Source organism: Leuciscus leuciscus, assembly GCF_965113295.1.
Source record: "Leuciscus leuciscus genome assembly, chromosome: 1".
Lineage (NCBI taxonomy): Eukaryota > Metazoa > Chordata > Actinopteri > Cypriniformes > Leuciscidae > Leuciscus > Leuciscus leuciscus.
Window position 1 is genome coordinate 22,059,161 of NC_138725.1, and position 17,707 is coordinate 22,076,867.

The following is a 17,707-nucleotide window of genomic DNA, read 5'->3' on the forward strand; positions in this document are numbered from 1 at the left end:
CGCTCCAAAATATGATACATTCAAACGCGATCGCGCTCCAAAATATTAAACATTATGGTTATACGTACATATCTATGTTTGAGCAGATATCCACAAACAGTATTTAACAGGAAACACGGGTCTAAATAGTATAATATTCACCATATATCTAGCAACAGTTCAACTGCAATGTGAAGTTTATGCAACAATACCATAAACTAATAAGTAAGAATTTCTTACCTTACATCTTTCTTGTCATCAAATCGCGTTCTTCTTCTTCTGAGGTAAATTCAATGTAAGCTCAGACGTGTCTTCCAAACTCACGAAAAGCAGAGACTTGTGAAGTGTTTTGGTGTTTTGTGTTTGAGGTAACGAGGGCGTTCGCGTTCCATGTGGAGATTTGCATGTGAATCTCTTTTGCGCGAGTGGGCGTGTCGAATTAAAAAGTAATTAGCAAGCGTTTGAGATACTGGACATCCTGTTGGTTTTATACAAATTACTTAAACAGAGAATATTTGTTTTCAGTTTGAATCCGATCATTTAAAAGTACACACTTAAATGTGTATAAAGGTATATGGCTCATAAATGTGTGAGAAGGATTCGCTGAGTTTTGTTTCAGTTTATAGACGTGCTCAAGAAAAAAAAGTTCACCGCGACGGAGAGGCAGAACGCACACCCTGTTTATTTTCTTTATTTTACAAAAGCACAATGTTTTGATTTGATTGTAAGTGGACACATACAAAAGTAGAAATATCACAGATTATTTTTTTATATTTCTTTTTTCTGTATAACCATAAATGACGGAGTCATTTAAGTTTATGTTGCTGCTATGTGAAAAAAATCCAGCAAAACGCGTCGGCGCGTTTCTCGACCTCAGAGGGTTAAGCGTCACATGAGAGTTCACACTGGGAAGAAGCGGCTCATGCTTTCGCTCTGAAATCACTTCTGCTTCTCATTCTGATGAAAGACCATTTAACTGTGATCAGTGCGGTAAACATTTTCATTGGGCGTCAGTCGTGAAGAAACACTTGAAGATTCACACGAAGGAGAAGATTCATTAATAACATTACGGCAGAAAAGACACAGCAGTGTGTGTTTCAGTGCAGAAGTCCTTTACTACAGAAGATTATTTGAAGATCACCAGAAACTTCACACTGGAGAAGGCCATAAAACACATTTTTGTCTCAGTCCATGCATTGTTTTAGTTTGGCAGCGCCGCCGCTAGCTTAGCTTAGCATAATGAACGGAATCCTTTGTTGCCAGCTAGCATGTCGTGAGTAAAAGGTATGTTAGAGACCTTAGATTATTTTGGTTTTGGAGTATACTTAAAAAAAAAAGCTATTCAGACACTGTACAATGACTGTAACAGCTCAGTTAAGTTATCATATGAAACGTCATCCAGGTTTAAAATCAATAGAGGTATCCGACAAGGCTGTCCCATTTCACTGTTTCTTTTCTTTCTTGTAACACAGACCATGGCCTGAAATAATAATAAAAAAAGCTATTGAGTGCCTTAATATTTTCTCTTCTGTATCTATTTTTTTAAACATTACAAAAAAGTTTGTTATTCCCTTTGAAAACATGTAATCATAATAACATACTTGGTATTCCAGTAAAGGAGATAGTAGATTATTTAGGTATTAATATCTGTAAAGTTAAAAAACAGAGAAATAAATTGAATTTTACACCAATTATTAGGAAAATTAAACAAAAATTAAACTCATGGTTAATGAGAGATCTTTCATTAAAAGGAAGGATATATCCAAAACTGTAAAAATTTATAAAAGAGGTGGATATTTTGTTCAATTTGATTTTGGAAGCACATAAAAAAAATAATAAAAAAAACAGTTTTATGCTAATTGCGTATTTAAGAACAAGTGGATAAAGAACTACTTGAACTCTGTAAATAAGGTTCCGATATCATAAACCGCAAACACTCCATGAGCAAAGCATAGTAGAGCGAGCCTTTAAAGGAACACTCCACCGTTTTTTTGGAATAGGGCTTATTCACCTTCTTTCCTACATTTAGATAGGTGGGCAAATGCATTTTTGTCTCAGTGCATGCGTTGTTTTAGTTTGACAGGGTCAGAGCTAGCTTAGCTTAGCATAATGAAAGGAATCCTTTGTTGCCAGCTAGCATGTCCTGAGTAAAAGTAATAAAAAATAAATTAAAAAAACACCTAATTACTTCTTGTAGCCTGCGTATTCACAACAAGTACTAATAGCGATGCAGATTAACACTAGGCGATTTCCTATGCAGATATTGACTTGGGACTATGTTAGGGGGAAGCACAGGTGAAGCACTGCTACTTGGGCGCAGAGATATCACGCCCAAGTAGCAGTGCTTCGCCTGTGCTTCCCCCTAATATAGTCCCAAGTCAATATCTGCCTAGGAAATCGCCTAGTATTAATCTGCATGTAAGGTACATAAAGGAAATAAAATAGAAGCAAATAAAGTGAGAGACTATACATGTAATAAAGGTCTACACGTATGTCATTTTAATGCTCTGGCCTTTGCAGATATTTAAATATGGCCATCTTTAAGCATGACTCTTTGGATTTATATGAATTGGTAACACTTTACAATACGATTGAATTTTTAGCATTAAAGGTGCTATAAGCGATCGCGGTTGGCGTAACCTCTTGTTGATGTTTGAATTATTATCAAACAAAATGGAGGCTAGCTAGACCCTCCCCCCTCCTCATCCGCGCACTAACCCCCCGAATCCCACCCCACATCATTCTTGTCGGTTATTGGCTGGAACAGTTTGTTATGTTTCGTGCTGCGGGTCGCTCTGTTTGTTGCTCAGTTTGTTTTTGCTGCAGTTTGTGGAGTGTGGGCTGTCTGCAGAGACCGTGTTTTTTTTACAGTGTGTTCAGGGGACAGGCAGCTAGCAGATAGTGAGGAGATGTTTGCGGTATGTGAAAAAAATGTTTTGGCCTAAAAAACGTGTGAGATCGCTTATAGCACCTTTAACTAAGGTTAATTTGTGTTGTAGAAGTATTATTCACTGTTAGTTTATTATTTCAACATTTAGTAATACATTTTAAATTGAGTTGTAATACTATCAGTTATTACCTTAGTTAATGTACTATGAACTAACATGAATGATCAAGGTACAATTGTATCACTCAAAATATTAATACATGCAGTAAAAATGTATATTGCATAATGCATATAGTTCATGAAAGCTAGAATACATCCTTGTTAACAAATGGGACTTGCAAAGTGCAGGGTTTTTCCTGCATAGAGAATTATGAGGCGGTTGCCTCCGTCAAATTTCGTGCCGCCTCCGCTCTCGACAAAACTCGGACAGACAGTCATGGTCAGATACACTTTTTCCACCGGGACGGTTCTGTTGCGGTTACCGCTTGTGTCCATTTTCAAGCCGTATAGTGCTGCGCGGATGATCCGCGGGTCGGGCGGGCCAAGAAATAAAAAAAACATTCCATTCCAATTTTTCAAGGGTGGATGACAGATAAATCATTATGTGTTGAGTTTAATAGAGACACGGAACTCTCATCACGGTAAAACGCAATGAACATATAGTTAAAATTAAGTCACTTGCATTTTAGATGCAATGACTGTTTTTGTTCTGTTTCGGCTGCGAAAATAGTTCCAAACAGATCACAGCAGAACCATAGTGCATCTCACAGCAACACTCAGCCGTGTTTCATTACTGAATGATTCAGCGTTTTGAACGAATCGGTTGAGTTAAAGATTCAATTTCCTATTCACGAGCTGTGTCCCAATGTGAAGGCTACATCCTCCGAAGACCGTATTTGAAGGCCGATTGCGTCACAGCGGCGCGACGAAGGATGTCCCAATTCAAAGGCTGCATCCTTGGAAGGGCGTATTTGAAGGCCGATTGCGTCACCGCGGCGCGATGAAGGCTGTCCCAATTTAATTCTGCATCCTTCGAAGGCCGTATTCGAAGGCCAGTTGCGTCATCGCGACGCGACTAAGGCTACCCTGATTCAAAAGCGACGCCAAATGCACCCTTCGTTTCCCCGTGAAAGTAAGGATACATAAAATGGATCCTAAGTGGCCTTTCCTACCCTATCCTACCCCATGCATTTTTTTTTTTTTTTTTAAAGGCGGCCGCGACTAGAGATCGGTGGTGGACAGCAAATTCACATTTAAATGTAAGTAGTATGTTTCAGAGGTGGGACAAAGTCATTGTTATGCAAGTCACAAGTAAGTCTCAAGTCTTTGCCCTCGAGTCCCGAGTCAAGTCGAGTCAAAGATGAGGCAAGTCCCGAGTCGAGTCAAAAGTCAAAGCCAACAAGTCTCAAGTCGAGTCCAAAGTCCTACCATTTTAGTTTCGAGTCATTTCAAGTCCTCTTACCACAGAAATAAAATTTATACAAATCATGTATGTCTGTAAGATTTGTATTTATTTAAACCTCTTTTTATATAATGACATTAATCAAATACAGTAAAAAACAGAAAATTTTATTTTCACAAATTATTGTATTTCAGCAGCATATTGCACTAGAACAATGCACAGCAGCTTCAGTCCTGTATTGTATTGACCTCATATTGCAAAACAGTTTAACTTTCAAATAGACATGGGTCATTTTAGCCTAAACTTAAACAAAACTTAAGCCTTAACTTAAACATGTCATCAATAAAATCCTCACTCCTCAAAATGATCACTTCTGAAAAACTGGACCAACGTGATAAAATATAATATATATATATATATATATATATATATAGAGAGAGAGAGAGAGAGAGAGAGAGAGAGAGAGAGAGAGAAAATATGCTTGTATTTCAGCAGCATATTGCACTAGAACAATGCACAGCAGCTTCAGTCCTGTATTGTATTGACCTCATATTGCAAAACAGTTTAACTTTCAAATAGACATGGGTCATTTTAGTCTAAACTTAAGGCTAACTTAAACAAAACTTAAGCCTTAACTTAAACATGTCATCAATAAAATCCTCACTCCTCAAAATTATGACTTCTGAAAAACTGGACCAACCTGATAATGAGAGAGAGAGAGAGAGAGAGAGAGAGAGAGAGAGAGAGAGAGAGAGAGAGACGGTGGACAGGTGATGAGCAGAGAGTGAGTGTGTGTGCGCATGCGTGCTGTGGACAGGTGGAGGGAGGCCCCTATACTGCATTGCATTTGCAAAAGATCAAATTGGCCAAAAGTCTGTCAGTCATTTGTGCGCGATGGGGACGCAGAATGATGCCACCATGGCTGAAAACTCGCTCCACTGGAGCACTAGAAGCAGGCACTGCCAAGACTCGGATGGCTACTTGAAAGAGTGAAGGAAGAGTCTTACTGTTCAGTGCCCAGAACAAAAGGGCATTCTGTCCTTCTGCCATGTCAATGTAGTGACTTAGCTGTACTGCTGGTGGGGTCCCAACATCCCTTTTCTGCCTCTTATGGTATGCAGCAAACAGCCCTTCTCCTTCCATGTCTTCTTCAGCAGGCATCGTCACAGGCACAGGTTGCTCCGTCTCTGCAGCATCTTGCAGGATCAATTCTTAAAAAAAAACGTGTCACAACAGTAGAAACAAAAGAGCCCTTATTACCATTACTGATGTTGATGATACTGTGCAAGACTGAAAATTGTTATTATTGTTAAAGTCAGATTAATATCACATTAGATCCTAGATCAGATTAAGATAAAATTATTTTATGTTGCATTTAAGTTGCATTGCAAGTCAATAATATTTACCTTTAACTCGTTGTACCACCTCTGCCTTGATGTCACGGTTGACCAGCACATGGGGCTCAATCCACAGCAGACAAAAGGCTGGATCCAAGGCAGCTGCTTTCAGATAGACTGTGTCTGAAAAGGGGGCAGTGATCCCTTCTTGAGACTGGGCCATCTTCACATTAATGAAGATCCCAAGAAATCTTTTTTTCAGGGATGCCTGCAGACCTCTGACCAGGCCGCTCAGGAAACGAACTTGAGGCTTCAGCTTCTCAAGATGGTGATTGAGGGACAAGACGGATGGAACAACTGCACTGATTGTAATGACTTTCTCCCCCTGTGTCAAATCAGTTGCTTCTCCGAACGGTTTCAAAATGTCCACCAACTCCTTCAGCAGATTCCACTCTCGTGGTGTGAATGACAGTTCTTTATGCCCGGCCTTCTCAAGAACTGCACAGAGCTTTTGCTGATCACAATGAAGGACTGCTTTCACCTGCCGCAGTGTGGAATTCCACCTCGTGCTCACTGCAGCAGGGATGCCTCTGTGCTCCCCAAATTCACCATCGAAGATGTCTTTAAACGTTGTGCTTGTGTGGAGCAGGGAGCTAAGTTTTGATAACTTGGAGAGAGAAGGACATGCCACTTTTGTTTCTTTCAAACCGTCTCCCACAACCAGCTGCAATGTGTGTGCAAAACACTGCAGGCGCTGTTTCTTTGCCATAGCAGCATCGACGGTTTGCTGGTCTTCTAGGGTTAAGTCATGCCATAGCTCAGGATCATCAAGATTATCTCCAGCATCATCATCTTCCTCCTGTTCGCTGGGGAAGCAGACCGTAAATGCCTTGCGCATGTTAGCAGCATTGTCACTAATGATATAGTCCAATTTAGCTTTGATGTTGTATTCATCACATATTGCCTCAAATTGGTCACAGATGCGCTCCGCTGTGTGAGAGCCTTTGAAGCGGTTGCAGGCCAAGAGATTAGTCTTTAGCTGTACCCTCTCTGCATCTCTCTCCATCCAGTGCACAGTGACACCAAGGAATCCCCTCATCTTTCGATCAGACCAAATGTCCACAGTGACTGAAACATAGTCAGTGTTGCTCAATTGAGTTTTTAACTTTAAACGTCTCTCCTCAGCAAGGCTCTCTGTTTTTGTGGTCAGCGTTCGGCGACAGACTGGGGTATACTTGCTGTCCAGCACAGCCAGAAAGTGACGAAAGCTCTTATTTTCCACAATTGACAGAGGAAAATTGCAGTCAATAATCAAGTCAGACAGTATCGCATTGGAGATGGCCTTCTGCTGTGGGTGGCTCATGCTGTAACGCCCTACACGAGTGTCCAGGAATTGTGAGATTGAAGGCTGTTGTGGTTCATCTACGATGCTTTTGTTCATCTGGTATTCTTCATACCTGTAACAGAGAAGAATATGAAACAGATGTCAGAAAATCCCTTATAGCCACACATGTTGTATTTGAAACTATTCTTTACTCATATCAATGTTGTTGTGTTAATATTCATTGTCTATTGTACGCTACGGTATATACGATAATACATATCAGTTTCAGTGTATGCAATATTAAGAATATTTTCACTGCTTCAAAAAAAGTCATAAGAAAGCCCTTTCCCTCAAGAAACTGAAGTCATATGCTTTATAGCAGTGGTTTTCAAAGTGGGGACGGGGACCCCTGGGTGCCGCGAGGGGGTGCTAGGGGGGCCATGGTAAGTTGGCATGAAAAGTATAGCAAAACAAAATAATTGAATAAATTAAATAACTAAAGTAAACCAAATTAAACCAAAAATAAGCTAAACAATATTCCCATTAGTTAATATTATTATTCCAATTAGTTAACACAAATGAAGTAAAAACGATTGAGCCTATTTTGCCGACGTTTTGCACTGGGTGGGGGAGGGGCAAACTTCACGCAATGATTGACAGGGCGGGACGGGCACATGATCGGCTCAGAATGCATTTTCAAATTGCACATTGAATTTTGCTACATTCATTGCGGGACACTTAATGGAAATGCAAATCGCAAGTGTCTTACCTGTGAGTGTAAATGCAATTAAGAAAAAAAATTACATTTAAATTACAATTTTGCTACAGTTTTTGCTTGAATATGTTAAACATATCTAATAATTTCTGTAATACATTTTAATTTTACAACTTATAAAGCGTTAAAATTGTTATTCAATTTACATATTAAAACTAGTGTATGAAATGGCAAATGTATATTATATAATTTAATTTTCATTTTGCACCACACATTGCACAAATGTATGGGGAAATTCAAATTTAAATACAGAAATGCATTGCCATTTTGCATATTACATTTCAAATTGAATATTGCTACACATAAGCTTCCATACAATTCAGCTTAGTTGTGATTAACCAAAATTACATAAACGACCTCAATGAGGCAGCACACCAGCAACTCTGAAACTGAATAATTGAAAGAGTAAAACTGGAAGGCCTGTTTTTGTCTCATGTGTGCTGGAGAGACTGAGATATACATTTGTGTTTATCCGTCTAGCAGCAAGGTAGAAATTGTACTTTAAAACGGACGTTGACATGATGTTGGCGAGGTTTTCCATCTGAGTGTGTTACACTCATGTAACGTTACCTCATATAATCCGGGTTTAAAAATCCCTATTTTTGTTAGCATGAACCAGCAAGGGAGACGTGCGTTTACTGTCTCGTTGATACAGTAAATATGCTGCAGCTATAGTAAGTTACGGTACATCCGATAAGGTGCTTAGCATTCGTTCAAAACTTACCTTTCTTTGTGCAACTTCAGGTGTCGAACAAAGTTGGACGTTGTGGCAGCTCCGTCTGTAATCTTCGACCCGCATGTTTTGCAAATTGCAACTCGTTTTTTGTTGACTACCTCGTAATTTTTATAGCCAAACGAAACTATCTTTGGTATCATTTTGCCAACTGGCGCGTTGTTACTTGTTGCGCTTCAGTGGTTGTCTTTGCTGTCGAATCAAAACGTGGGACTACAGTGATTGGATGTCGTGCAGGCAGCGTGCGCGCTCTCTGCATGCATACAGGTGGTGCACTTTTTTTCACAGATGCAGATACACTGAGAGCGGCGCGGCCGTGTGATTTTTTTTTGGTTTTTTTTTTTTGGTTTTCATGGGAAGTAGCAAGTCTTCTCGAGTCAAAAGGCGCAAGTCCAAGTAAAGTCACGAGTCATTGATGTTAAAGTCCAAGTCGAGTTGCAAGTCTTTGTACATTTTGTCGAGTCGAGTCTGAAGTCATCAAATTCATGACTCGAGTCTGACTCGAGTCCAAGTCACATGACTCGAGTCCACACCTCTGGTATGTTTTCATTTACTCAAATACCTAGCGAAACCAGAGTTAAAGTTTCTTATAAACTTCATCTTAACTCCTTCGTCACCATTGCGTGGCTTCATTTGTCAGGTAGTTGGAGGCAAAACTTGTGCTAATATTAGTTTTACGACCTATTTGTAATATTTGCACTAGTCTATCTCACTTGTTTATTATAAGAAATATCACTCACCCTATAAAGCCCACAACAATAGGAAAAGCAGTAGATTAAGGCAATGGGGTTTCTCTTTTATGTGTTTTTGTAGTGCTGTCATGAAAGCTATGTCTACAAAGGTTTTAACCAAATTTGAGTTTCCAGAAATTATGATTTCTGAAGTATTTTGTATGTGTCACATTCACCGTCTTCTTCCTCATCTGTGTGTGCACTACACTTCCCATCATCCTCCTTGGCACACCTGCACTCTATCAGCCATCATCATCATCACCTGCACTCCCTCGTTGACAAGCCCTATATATTCAGCACTCTCCCTTCACTCCTCGTCTGGTCTCGTCAATACAAGACACACAGACTCCCTTCCTACAAGACTTACCTGAAAACCTACCTGAGACGACCCTCATCAGCCTGTCTACCATCCATCTTCTGAGCCTTCATCATCTGCAAAGAGAGACTTGATTATCATTCAGCTAAGCTTACATTGTTTATCTAATTTCAGTTTACTCACCATTCATCTCTGGATCCAATCCTTTCTGCTAAATAAACAAATTAAACTTACCAACTCGTCTGTTCCCTGTGTGAATCGTGACAGAAAACCAGACCAAGATGCAGAATCCTTCGGATTCCAGAACGAGTCAGCTTTCATTATTCTACGCAGCCCCGTTCATCATCCGGTTGTGTCCAGCCGAGCCGGCATTTCAGTTCGGGTCCAGAACGCCACCCAACCCAGCACTTCACGCCAGTCCAGCCGAGCCTGCCCTTCACACCAGTCCAGCCGAGCCCGCACTTCACGCCAGATCTGCCGAGGCCAAGGCAGTATGCGTCATGCCCGCCGCCCCTGAGACTGTGAGCGTCATGCCCGCCGAGCTAGAGACTGACAGTGTCATGCCCGCAGAGCTAATGTTTTCTTTTATCCCGCCGAGCTTGAAGCTCCCTTCGCCGCTGGTTCCATCCAGCTCAAAGCCCTCTTCACAGCTGGTCCTGCCCAGCTCAAAGCCCTCTTCACCGCTGGTTCCGTCCAGCTCAAAGCCCTCTTCACCGCTGGTTCCGTCCAGCTCAGGGCCGCCTTCGCCGCTGGTCCAGTCCAGCTCAGAGCCCTCTTCCCCGCTGGTCCTGTCCAGTCCTGACCTGCCCTTGCCGCTGGTCTCATCCAGCTCTGACACGCCTTCGCCGCTGGAATTTTCCTACCCGGAACCTAAGCCTGTTAACCAGTGTTAATTTCGTTAACGAAAACTATGACTCAAAATGTTCGTTGATGACCTTTTTTTCCCTGACTAAGACAAGACGATGAGAGACAACACCCACGTCATTAAACAATAACTGTGACTATATCAACACATGCAATATCGTTGACGAATAAAGACAAGACTGAAATGTGTTTAAACATTTTTTTTAAACTTAACCAAAACCACTTGTTTGTGTCAAATAAAGGAGACGACAACACATTGACTGTTTTTTACGTTTTGACTGTAGATTTTAATAATTAAACCTCCAGTCAGAGCTTTTCTGTTAAAAGAACATGTTTTCTACCCGGTCTATTCAATAGTATCTGGCAACCATGCGAGCGCAAGCGTGCGCGCTCTCTACACTGCTGAAGAAGCCCGGATGATCTGAAAACACAGACAAGTAAGCTGGAGTTTAGCGATCTTCATTTGAGATTTTCTACTTAACCCCCTGGGGTTGGCTATCTCGCCGGCGCGATAGGCTCGTTTTTTTCCGTATGAGTGCCAAAAAAAACAAAAAACATTTTTTTATCTTATATGCTTGTGTTATACATCAATCGATCCTGTTTAGTGTGGATTTTTTTTGTGTATGCTCCTAATAAAAACAAAGTGTTGTGCTTTTCGCCAAATAAAGAAAAATAAACATGATGCGAGTTCTGCCTACTCTCCGTCAGTGAAGTCAATTCTGAAACGCGTCCGAAAATGAACTGTAACTCAGCGAATACTCAGTCAAACAGGCATACAGACACACAGGCATGAAGCTTGAATTCTCTTCTTTTAAATGAAGTAATTTTTATAAAAAACAAATATTCACAGTTTATATAATATGTATGTAAAGAGAGAGATGTCAGTCGTTCTCTCAGCTAATTAAGTTTTAATGTGACTCCGCCTACGGAGACCGCGCTATACAAACGCAAATGTGAGGCGATCCATACAAACCTGTGAAACGCCCACATCCGCTGGATAAGGCCGGTGAAACACTGGATGCGTGGCGTAAGCGTCTCAGCTGCGTGGCGTGTCCGTTTTTATTTCGGCTCCCATGTTAACAGTTTAGAGTTTGCACACTGCCTGTGTGAGACGCACGTCTCAGGCGCGGCACGAGCCGCGTGGAAAACGTGTGCATACTAGAAATAGAACCGACGCCTATTTTTCACGCGACACGCAAGCGTCTTGGAAGCGTTTCCATGCAAAATTGAATAGGAAAATCTGTTTATTTGTCATTTTGACACGAATACATATTAATAAATGTCCTTTTGATGTTTAAAAGTGTCTAGGTTTTGACATAAATGCAAATATAAATGTAATTTTACAAAATATGATCGATTTTCAAATACTGCTGTATTGAATGAACAGCTTTTAGCAAACTCTATTGCTATACTGAGATGAGGAATATATACTGTATGTGTTTTGTCAAAAATAAAGTCATCAACTAACTAATGAATCCTTTACTTTGAAATACGTATGATAAAATGTATACTTTAGTTTTGAAAGACGTTGACTAGTTTTGAAAAGATTATAAAGTATGTATGTGCATGCATATATATATATATATATATATATATATATATATGTATATATATATATATATGTGTGTGTGTGTATATATGAAGAGTTCAGATGCAAAAGCCTCTAAATGCCATCTGAAATTTTCTCCTAGAATGATCATTTTTATGAAGCTTGTATATTTAAGTTAGCTATAGGTGACACACCTGAATGAATGGCTCATTAAGTATGCAGGGACATTGTCTCACCAGGTGTGAACTACTAAATATGCATGATGCTGTTGGAGCGTTTACGCCCCATCCGCATATTGGCTTTCCAAACTAAAAGTGTTTCACAAAACTAAAATCAATGTATCGTTTTATGTGAATGATTAGGCAGGATGATTTTCACATCATTTTGAAGAAAAAACTCTAGGCGACGACATCCATTAGTCAAAAGTCTTATTGCCACATATTTAGTATGTGTTTTGTGGCCTTATTTCAGAAACTTTAATTTTTTGTTTTTTCGATAACCATGCATAAACATTATTCTCTCAAAAATGAAAACATGTACATACATGTGGCTCACATATATGAAGTCCTGTTTGTGCTATATAGAGTGAATTTACACCTTTGCCATTAATATGTTTATAAGCAACTGAAAAAAGCACAAATGTCAGGGCATGTCAGAACATCTCAAGGACCCCAAAAACACCCCAGACCCCAGAGGGTTAATTCCGGTCTCTAGTTCATAAACGCCAGAGGAGAACTGGCCCCCGACTGAGCCTGGGTTCTCCCAAGGTTTTTTTTTTCTCCATTAGGTCACCTGACTGAGTTTTTCGGTTACTTGGCACTGTTGCCTTTGGCTTGCTCAGTTGGGGATATTTTGGGGATATTTAATTAAATTTTATCAATCAATAAATTCCACTAGAAACAAAACTTGTTGTATTATTTTAATTTAATACTGTGAAGCTGCTTTGATACAATCTGTATTGTGAAAAGCGCTATACAAATATACTTGACTTGACTTGACTTTAAGATCACTAAATTCGAGGCTTTTGGTCATACCTAGGATATCCAGATCCACCAAAGGAGGGAGAGCATTTTCACATTTAGCTCCAAAACTGATACTGTTTGTTGCTCAGACTCGCTCTCCCAGTTTAAAACTAGATTAAAGACGCATCTCTTCAGCCAGGCATTCATATAATTTTTAATCTTATAGTTAAATCCGGTCTCTAGTTCATAAGCGCCAGAGGAGAACTGGCCCTTTCGCCCCTTTTGCTAACAGAGTCTGTATTTCGGAATGAAGCATGTGACACGCCGCTTCTCACCTAAGTCTCTACAACCGCCTGAAACTTTGGGGGTCTGTGAGCAAATTGGAGCGAGTAGCCTCGCTTTATTGTGTTTATAGCCCAACTCGACACACTGGGAATGGCTTGCCAGGCCAGGGGTCGTGTGGCTAGGGTTTGACACATGTTTTGGGATGGGCCACCTAATGCAGGGTACCCACTGATACCCTTGTTGTTAATAAGGTTCTGACTTTATCTTGTGTTTGTGTTATTATAAGTTATTATCTAGTTTACTGTAGTGTCACTTTCCACTTTACACGTGCCCAGCAACAGTTAGGCCAATCAGCAATCCCCCTTTTTTTTCTCCACCAATCAGACAGTCTCCACTAGTGCATCTCCGGACTGTTGTTAGTATGCATGTAACTTTCATCGGAGACACTCGCTCCATCCCCGATCCGGTATATCTAGGGGGAAATATCTTTTATCTTCAGTTCTGCTTCATGCGTCCATGAGAACGTAAGTCTATGTAAATATTGTTATCTGTTCCTTGATTAGATTAATGTAGTATGTGTACGATTCCTTACACTTTACTTTGCCTATCGATGTGTGCATTCCTGGAGCTAAATAACCAAACCAAATTTAGGCTACATGATAGTTTCACACTTTCCCATATCTTTGATGGTGTTTTGAGCAATTTCACTGTGTTTTTGGCTGTGTGCATCGTAGGCTTTAACTCTGATCACGTGACACCAGCATGCGCTCTCTGCGTGTTTTCGGATGTGGCGTGATTTAACCCCTTCTCGGCCAAATGTTATAGCGCTGAGTTTTGGTGGTTTTCAGCCAACCAGGCAGTTTAATCATTTATGTCTGCGCAATTCAAGACAGTATTATTATGTACCAGTTGTATAGTATTTTGCACTTTTGAGATATATTGTTTATTGTTATATTATATTCATTGTAGTGATTTAGAAATCTTCTTTTCATACCTTAATTGCATTTGGGTCATTCCTGGGATTCGGTAATATTTCAACTTGGACTTTTTAAAATTTTTGAACTACATATGATTACATTTCTAAATACCCCACATTATTAGGCACATATCAAACCTTCAAAAAATCATATTTTCCCATCTCAGGCATTAAAGACTTTTTATTATTTTCAGTTTTTTTCAGATTTGTACACCTTTTATTCTCAACCCCGTAACGGACAAAATTGAATTAGTTTAAACAGGATTTTACACAAAACTTGTTATAAAACAAACATCTACCTACTGCTCATGTGTCCCTCATACCAATTCAATGACTTAAAATGTAACATTTATGATAATTTTCACATTTGTATGTGATGGAAGTTACAAATATCCAAATTGTTTGTCCGTGGTCTCTTTATTTTAGTAAGAAAAAATGTAATTTAGATGTTTCACTAAAACCACAATTTTACTGTGTTAGCCCTTAACATGTCGGGTGGTAATCAGCAAGAAATGCTTTAATTTTTAATTGTCTTCCTTATTTTATTTTCCAAAAATATTAACGTGACAGGGTTGAGAATACTGTGATGGGGTTGAATACTGTAACAGGGTTGAAAGGACACATTGGCCTACTTTTCATTTGTATTTGTTTAATACGAAAATCCCTCTTTGAGACTCAAACAAAACACTATTTTATTTTAGGCAACCATGTAATAAAGACATAGTCATATTTAGTTTTTTTCATTTTTACTTTATTATCTGAACTGCAGTGAGAATTTAAACAAAGAAAACTACTGCAGACAGTACGGTCGTTAGTAACTTTCAAATATTTTTGGTAAGAAAAAAACAAAAATAGATTACCAAACAGAACCTTTTATCAAATGGGCACAATAGGTAAATTTACTAGTGTCTCAAACATTCCTCAATGCTGGAACATAAAACAAAACTGCAGCAGATAACGGCAGATTGGAAGGCCAATCTCTTCCAGCTGGCCTCATAGAGATTCTGGCAAACCGTCCGGCACAGGAGAATACGGCCGATAGTAGAACCTCGGAAGGAACAGTGCGGTTTTCGCCCAGGCCGTGGAACACTGGACCAGCTCTATACCCTTTACAGGGTGCTGGAGGGTTCATGGGAGTTTGCCCAACCAGTCCACATGTGCTTTGTGGATTTGGAAAATGCATTCGACTGTGTCCCTCGCGGCGGCCTGTGGAGGGTGCTCCGGGAGTATGGGGTTCGGGGTCCTTTGCTAAGGGCTGTCCGGTCCCTGTATGACCAAAGCAGGAGCTTGGTTCGCATTGCCGGCAGTAAGTCAGATTTCTTCCCGGTGCATGTTGGACTCCGGCAGGGCTGCCCTTTGTCGCCGGTTCTGTTCATAATTTTTATGGACAGAATTTCTAGGCGCAGCCAGGGGCCGGAGGGTGTCAGGTTTGGGGACAACACGATTTCATCTCTGCTCTTTGCGGATGATGTTGTCGTGCTGGCCCCTTCAGACCAGGACCTTCAGCATGCACTGGGACAGTTTGCAGCCGAGTGTGAAGCGGCTGGGATGAGAATCAGCACCTCCAAATTCAAGGCCATGGTCCTCAGTCGGAAAAGGGTGGCTTGCCCACTTCAGGTTGGTGGAGAGTTCCTGCCTCAAGTGTTTAAGTATCTTGGGGTCTTGTTCACGAGTGAGGGAAGGATGGAACGGCAGATTGACAGACGGATCGGTGCAGCTTCTGCAGTGATGCGGGCGATGTACCAGTCTGTCGTGGTGAAGAAGGAGCTGAGCCGCAAGGCGAAGCTCTCGATTTACTGGTCAATCTACGTTCCTACTCTCACCTATGGTCATGAGCTTTGGGCCATGACCGAAAGACAAGATCCCCGATACAGGCGGCCGAAATGAGCTTTCTCTGCAGGGTGGCTGGGCGATCCCTTAGAGATAGGGTGAGAAGCTCGGTCACTCGGGAGGAGCTCAGAGTAGAGCCGCTGCTCCTCCACATCGAGAGGGGTCAGCTGAGGTGGCTCGGGCATCTGTTCCGGATGCCTCCTGGACGCCTTCCCGGGAAGGTGTTCCCGGCAAGTCCCACTGGGAGGAGTATCCCGGCTGGCCTGGGAATGCCTCGGTGTCCCCCCAGAAGAGCTAGAGGAAGTGTCTAGGGAGAGGGAAGTCTGGGCATCTCTGCTTAGACTGCTACCCCCGCGACCCGGCCCCGGATAAGCGGAAGAAGATGGTATGGTATGGTACATGCTCTAAACTAATTTTCTACTCTCAACTTATTAGTGATGATTTTGGTAATAATATATTTACTGAAATTAAATTTCTAAATTGAAATCATTGACGGTGTTGAGTGTGATGGGGTTGAGTTTTTTTGCTCAAAATGGCCACTGCTCTTAATGTGGTGTAGAAGAGTGGGCCACATGGCAGCAAATGAAATAAGTATATTTTAGATTTTAATGGATTAAAATAAAATTTTGAAAAGTCATCATTTTCCATCTTAATTGTATGTGATGGGGTTGAGTTGTTAAGCTTGACAGTAACCTCCCTGACTATAATACACCTCAAAAAATGAATAAAAAGTGTGATATCACTCATCTTCTTCTGCACCATGCTGTTGAAGAGAGCTGAATGATGCAACTTCCTGTGAATGATGTCACATATGGGTGGAGTCTAAATTATTATGGGCGGAGAATGGTTGGCGTGACGGGGTTGAGTTCAGACTGAGGGACGTAACTTTATAAGTTGTTTTTTATCAAATATCTTGCTTCTTTTTTTTTTCTTTTTTTTTTCAAAAGCAAAGAATACAAATAAATACTTGCATTATTGCCGAAAATTATAGACACTGTGCACATTTGATTAATTATTTTCCAAGTACAAATTCAGCGAAGAACCTCAGGGACATGACAAAATGCTTGCTATAAGACAGAAATAGGTTTTTTTTTTTTATGATAAAAATGATTTAAACGCAATAATTATTTGTATTCATTATAAAGGACATACCAAAGTATTGTGAAAAGCTTTTTCATTTTGGTGAACCACCACTTTCAAAAATCTAGGGGACTGAAATATTACCGAATCCCAGGAATGACCCATTTATTGTTATAATTGTGTATGAATACTTATTATTCATGAGTCCATTCTTTTTCTGTTTTGTTTTAGAAACCATGAACAAAACTCACATCATCTATATCAAACTGTTTCATTAAAGAGTGGCATGAGAGTGTAAAATTCGTCCTCATTATTGTTCTGACCGGACAACCTGGGGAGATTGAGGATTTTGTATCAACCCGAAGTACAGTCCTTCTCAGAGGTCACAAGTTTGGGTCTCCTTCCAGACACCTCCTTTATATTAAGAATACGTTTTATAACGTGCTCTGAGCATTCGACACATCAAGTTGGCTTCAGCCCCGCGACCGTTACTTAGATTAAAACGTACCATTGTATCAGTGCTGCGCGAGCTCTCTCTCTCACACAAACAAGGACGCGCGCACACAGAGAGAGAAGATCATTTTAAAATGAAAATTGACGGGCTATAGTTTAAATTTTGTCCTTGCTTGTTTTTTTTCTGTCAAAATGTCAGAAAACATTTTGTATTATCCATTCAT

At 40.4% G+C, this 17,707-nt stretch overlaps 1 protein-coding gene across 1 annotated transcript in view; it reads left to right on the top strand.

Moving 5' to 3' along the window:
• LOC309500794 (uncharacterized protein) overlaps window positions 1-17,707 on the top strand; it is a 67,493-nt gene that overhangs the window by 31,670 nt on the left and 18,116 nt on the right. The window lies entirely within an intron of this gene.